Source organism: Trichechus manatus, unplaced genomic scaffold, assembly GCF_000243295.1.
Source record: "Trichechus manatus latirostris isolate Lorelei unplaced genomic scaffold, TriManLat1.0 scaffold00210, whole genome shotgun sequence".
Lineage (NCBI taxonomy): Eukaryota > Metazoa > Chordata > Mammalia > Sirenia > Trichechidae > Trichechus > Trichechus manatus.
The window spans coordinates 221,577-227,984 of NW_004444146.1; positions in this window are offsets into that span (position 1 = coordinate 221,577).

Genomic DNA, 6,408 nt, shown 5'->3' on the forward strand with positions numbered 1-6,408 from the left:
CATTCCAAGAAAAAAATTATATCACATTACCACAAAAACCAAACTCATTGCTGTCGAGTTGATTCCCAATCATAGCAACCCTACAAGATAGAGTAGAACTGCCCCAAAGGTTGACTGCCACATCTTTCTCCCATGGAGCAGATGGTGGGTATGAAGTGTCGACCTTTCATTTCGCAGCCAAGCACTTAGCCACTGCGCCACCAGGGCTTATTTCTACAGCACATTAGGCACTTAGTTTTCCCAGTCTCTATTTTTGATGCGTAAACATCATATTGAATAATTTATAGCTGCTATGAATGACATGTATAAATAGGAATTTTATATTCGTTTTAGGACTGACTACTGATTCCTGAGTTTTAGCTTTTCTTCATCAAGTGCACATATAAAAATATAAATTTTTATTTATATTGAACATGTGGAGAAAAAAATTAATTAGTACCACATTTTTTCTTCCAGAATTGTTTTACTTTTTATTACAGAAAATTTCAAATGTACAAAAAAGTAGTTTAGTGCAGTGAACTATCATGTCTACACTACCAAGTTTCATCAGCTATCAACATTTTTCTAATCTTATTTTATCCATGTCCCCAAACATTTTTTCCAGTGTATTTAAAGAATCATTTTGTTCACCAGTAAATTTTCTGGTAAGTATATTTAGATTTTTTAGACATATCCAGCATGCCGTTATAATACTTAACAAAATATAACTAAATATGAATTCCATATACAAGACTCATTTTAAAATTGGTTGAGTCAGGATACAAACAATTTTATTTTTGTTTTTGTGACTTTGAAGGTTATACTTAAAACTGGTTGCCTCCCTACTACACTGATAGCTATATAGTACGCAAAGCTGCTTATACCTTGGCTCGACTGAAGTGGTAGTTTTGCATGGGCTGGGCCTAATTTCTCTCAATAATTTGAGTTTTATATAAACATTATAACCTGTAAAGTTTTATAGAATAAATATTTAGCTTTGAATACTGTTTAAAATGAAATTAGTATTTCTCACTAGCAAAGAAAGAAAGAGATTGGGAGATGAGAAATGGAAGGTGAGAAAGTAAAGACAATGTATTTGATCTGAGAAATTTTTTTAAATGTTCTTTTCTTACTTACTTAGCTATAAGGGGAAGAAGCCAAGTGGAGTTGTAGCTGGAAGGGAAAGTAGGCTTAAAGAAGTATATGCTGAAGCAAATGTAGAGAGCCAAGAACTGATGCTGCAGTAGAGAGAGGGCTGCATTCCCAAGCTAACATCTCCTATCTTTCCCATTATCCACCACAAATAACTCCACTCTCTCCTCTCCTCACCACACAATGTGGATGATAGTGGTCTTGTATTGATTTCTTCTAAATTCCAGGAATATTTTGGAATGATGAAGATCCTTCTTGTGAACTATATAAATTCTTATTGAAAATGCACATATTGAGACCCATCACATCTGTAACTCTTCAGTCAAAGGAGGAAATTAATCAGAAATTAACTGCTTGCCACCATGGTTTTTGTCATAGTTTGAGTTGCCTGTGGAACTCAAAGATGTCATCAATGTAGAAGTCGTGTTAGCTTTAACAGTTGAGCTCATCTCTGGACGAACCACTCTCTTCTGTAGAATTAGCTTCTTGTGTGTGTGCACCTGCATGCATGTGTGTGTTTGTGTATATGCTGTGAACGTACACTGGTACCACACTGCTTAAGGACTACAGATGTTAATGTTTGGTGAGATTAGATAACAAAAAGATATTGGAAGTTTTAAAATGACTTATATTTCTCCAAGAGCAGCATAAGATGTAGTCTGTTTTCCAAAGACAAAGACAAGAGCTGTGACAGATTTTACTTCATTCACAAGATAAAATTACTAATAATTTGAAGAAATGGTTAGGGTTGCAAAGGGAGCGCTCTTTCCTGGAAATTCATGTGCAAATCCCATGAAACCTATTTGGTTTTAATGTTTGCCACTCAAACTTGTCATTCTGAACAAGGAGAATAGTGTGAGCCATGGAAGAGTCCATTAAGCAAGGTACACTAGTGATTTCTTCATGAAAGACACTATTTCTTAGGAAAGCCTCCCTACCACTCCCTCTTCACATCTCACTGAATATTTGTATTTCCTTTCAAACTCACAAGTTTAGTTTTACATTTTCATCTTGAAAAATATTTTCGGTCTTCTCCCTCTCCCCTATTTTTCTCTGTTCTCTTAGGTTTTCAAGAAATCACAAATTGAAGATCTTACCGTACTTCATATATTCCATCTTCTTACAATCCATAGAAACAACATCACTGCACAAAATAGAAACCTGGATGTCCCTGTCTCTGAAAGATTACTGACTGGTTAATCCTGCATCTGATGAAAGATGTCTGTTTGCACATCTAAGGGAAATTTGCTGAAGCTTAATCTAAGGATCAGAAGGTCTTAAGGACCAGAGCTACAATGAAAGAGAATGACAGAATTATTAAACATGACTGCATTTCATCATAAGAGATTAATTATTTACTGTAGAATTAAAGGGCTACAATGAAATTAAAATCCATCAACCATTTTGATTTAACCAAGACAAAAAGTAAACCCAAGAACACCTTAGTGACAAAGAACAATTTGGTCCTTTCTTTAGACTTTTTTTTTTTTTCTACCTTTGGATTTATAATTATTGACAATAATTGCATTGTTGCCACAAAGAGATTAGGTAAAATAATAAAAATTTTGTCACAGCAAGCCAGCATTCATGGGTGATTGACTAGAATTCAAAAATTATGAAGAGATGGATCAGCAAGTATTATATATTTATTTCATGTATAAATTGCTAATCAGAGCATATTTTCTCAGATATTAACACCTAATGATTTATATTATGGATGTTAAGAGACATCAAAATATATGCTGTTAGAAATTGAAAAAAAATTCCTCAAGATGTGGCATCACAATTAGTCATTGGAAAATGTTTTAAATAAGATGAAGTTTGCAAAAAAAGAATATTAAAATATTTGTCTTACATAACTGAGATGCTCTTAAATAATTCTTTGCACATTGCCTTTTAAAATCTCTTATATTGATGCATAATTTACCTACACTATAATATCCCACTGCCTTTGAGTCAGTTCCGACTCATAGTGACCCAAGTCTGAAAATCTCTAAAGAAGGAGACTGCCACATCTTTTTCCTGCAGAGCTGCTGGTGGTTTGGAACCCTTGACCTTTCAGTTAGCGGTCCATCATTTAAACCACTGCACAGCCATACCCATGTTAAATGTACAGTTCAGTGAATTTGACAAATATATACTTGCATGTAATCACCACCCCAATGATGGCCAAAAGATTCCTCATATATTCACCAATAAACCCCCCCCCAACTCCTCACCAATCTGCTTTCCAATTCACCTTTCCTAAAGTTTCACAGGAGCCCTGGTGGCATTCTCATATAAATGGATTCAGATGGGATATGTGGACTCTTGTTCTGTTTTGCCTTCTTTGCTCAGTATAATGTTTTTTACATCTATGCTGTTGAGTGTATCTGTAGTTCATTTCTTTTCACTGGTGAATAGATTCTATTGCATGAATATAGCATGCCTTGCTTATCCATTCTCTAATTAGGCTTGTTTCTAGTGAATATATATATGTGTGTGTGTGTGTGTGTGTGTGTGTGTGTGTGTGTGTGTGAAAGTTTACAGAGTAAATTAGTTTCTCATTAAACAATCAATACACAAATTGTTTTGTGACATTGGTTGCCAACCCTGAGATGTGTCAACACTCTCCCCTTCTCCACCCTAGGTTCCCATTTTCCATTCGTTCAATTTTCCTGTCCCTTCCTGCCTTCTCATCTTTACTTTTGGGCTGGTGTGCCCTTTTAGTCTCGTATCCATGATTGAACTATGAAGCACATTCCTCACCTGTGTTGTTTGTTTTATAGACCTGTCTAATCTTTGGCTGAAGGATGAACTTTAGGAATAACTTCAGTACTGAGTTAAAAGGGTGTCAGGGGCCATACTCTCAAAGACTCTCCAATCTCAATCAGACCAGTAATTATGGTCTTTTTTTGTGAATTTGAATTTGGTTCTACATTTTTCTCCAGCTCTGTCCGTGAGCCTCTATCATGGTCCCTGCAAGGGCAGTTGGTGGTGGTAGCTCGGCACCATCTAGTTGTTCTGAGTTCAGTCTGGTGGAGGCTGTGGTAGTTGTGGTTCATTAGTCCTTTGGACTAATCTTTCTTTTGTGTCTTTGGTTTTCGTCATTCTCCTTTACTCCAGACAGGGTGGGACCAGTAGGTATGTCAAAGATGGCTACTTGTAGGCTATTAAGACCCCAGACGCTACTCACCATAGTTGGATGTAGAACATTTTCTTTATCAACTATGTTCTGCCAGTTGAGCTAGATGTTCCCCAAGACCATTGTCCCCAGCCCTCAGCCCAGTAACTTGGTCCCTCAGGGAGTTTGGATGTGTCTATGAAACTTCTAAGACTTTGCCTTGGTCAAGTTGTGCTGACTTCCTCAGTATTGTGTACTGTCTTACCCTTCTCCAAAGTTACCACTTCTCTACTATCTAGTTAATGTTTTTCCCTCCCTACTCCTACCCTCCTTCGTAACCATCAACGATTATTTCTTTCTGTGTGTAAACATTTTCTTGAGTTTTTATAATAGTGGTCTTATACAGTATTTGTCCTTTTGTGAATGACTCATTTCACTCAGTGTAATGCCCTCCAGATTCATCCATGTTGTAAGATGTTCTGCAAAATTCATTGTTGCTTTTTATTGTCGTGTGGTATCCCACTGTATGTATGTACCATAGTTTGTTTATCCATTCATCTGCTGATGGGCACTTAGGTTGTTTCCATATTTTTGCTATTTTGAATAATGCTGCAATGAACATGAGTGTGCATATGTCTATTCGTGTGATGGCTCTTATTTGTCTAGGATATTAGATTGTTAGATCCTATAGTTTTTCTATTTTTAGCTTTTTAAAGAAGCACCATATTTTCCAAAGTGGTTGTACCATTTTACATTCCCACAAGCAGTGCATAAGAGTTCCAGTCTCCCAGCAGCCTCTCCAACATTTGTTATTTTCTGTTTTTTAAATTAGTACCAGTAATGTCAGGCAGAAAAATACTTTTACAAAGAAAACTACAAAACACTACTGCAAGAAACCAAAACAGGCCTACATAAATGCAAAAACACATGATGCTCATGGATAGGTAGACTCAATATTGTGAAAATGTCAATCCTACCCAAAGCAATCTACAAATACAATGCAATCCCAATCCAAATACCAACAGTATTCTTTAACAAGATGGAAAAACTAATCATTAACTTGTATGGAAGGGAAAGAGGCCCTGGATAAGTGAAGCATTATTGAAAAGAAGAGCAAAGTAGAAGGCCTCGCACTACCCCACCTCAGAACCTACTATACAGCTACGATAGTTAAAATAGCCTGTTACTGGTACAACAACAGACCCATTGACCAATTGAACAGAATTGAGAAACAAGATGTAAACCGATCCACCTATGGACACCTGATCTTTGACAAAGGCCCAAAATGCATTAAATGGGGAAAAAGATGATCTTTTTAACACATGGTAATGGCAAAATTGGATGTCCATCTGTAAAAAAAATAAAACAGGACCCATACCACGCACCATAAACAAAAACTAATTCAAAATGGATGAAGGACCTAAAACCAAATACCATAAAGATCATGGAATGAAAAATAGTCAACCCTAAGGGCCCTAAAAGGTAGGATACAAAACCATAACTAACAATACATAAACCCAGAAGATAAACTAGATGACTGGGTTCTTCTAAAAATTAAATACTTAATGCTCATCAAAAGAATTCACCAAAAGAGTAAAAAAAGAAAGTACACACTGGAGAAAATGTTTGGCTATGACATATCTGACAAAGGTCTAACCTGTAAAATCCTTAAGAAAATCCAACACCTCTACAACAAAAAGACAAATAATCCAATTGAGAATTAGGCAAAGGATATGAACAGACATTTCACCAAAGAAGACATTCGGGTAGCTAACAGATACATGAGGAAATGTTCCAGTGGGGATTTTTTTTTTTTTTTTTTTTTTTTGGGTAGTTTGGGACTATTACTCACAGAACTTCTATGAACATTTATATAGAATTCTTTTTGCATATCTATTTTATCATTTCTCTTGGATAAAACCTAACTGTGGAATTATTGGATCATATGGTAAGTGAATGTCTCTCTTTATAAGAAATTACCAAACAGCATTCAAAGTAATTATAGCATATTACTTTCCCATCAGCAGTGCATGAGAGTTCTAGTTGCTCCATATTCTGACCCAAACTTGGTAATGTTGTTTTTTTAAATTTTAGCTCTTCTGCTTGGATGAGGGAGGAGGATTCTAAATCATTGTGGTTTTGATTTGTAAATCCCTAACGATAAATGATCTTGA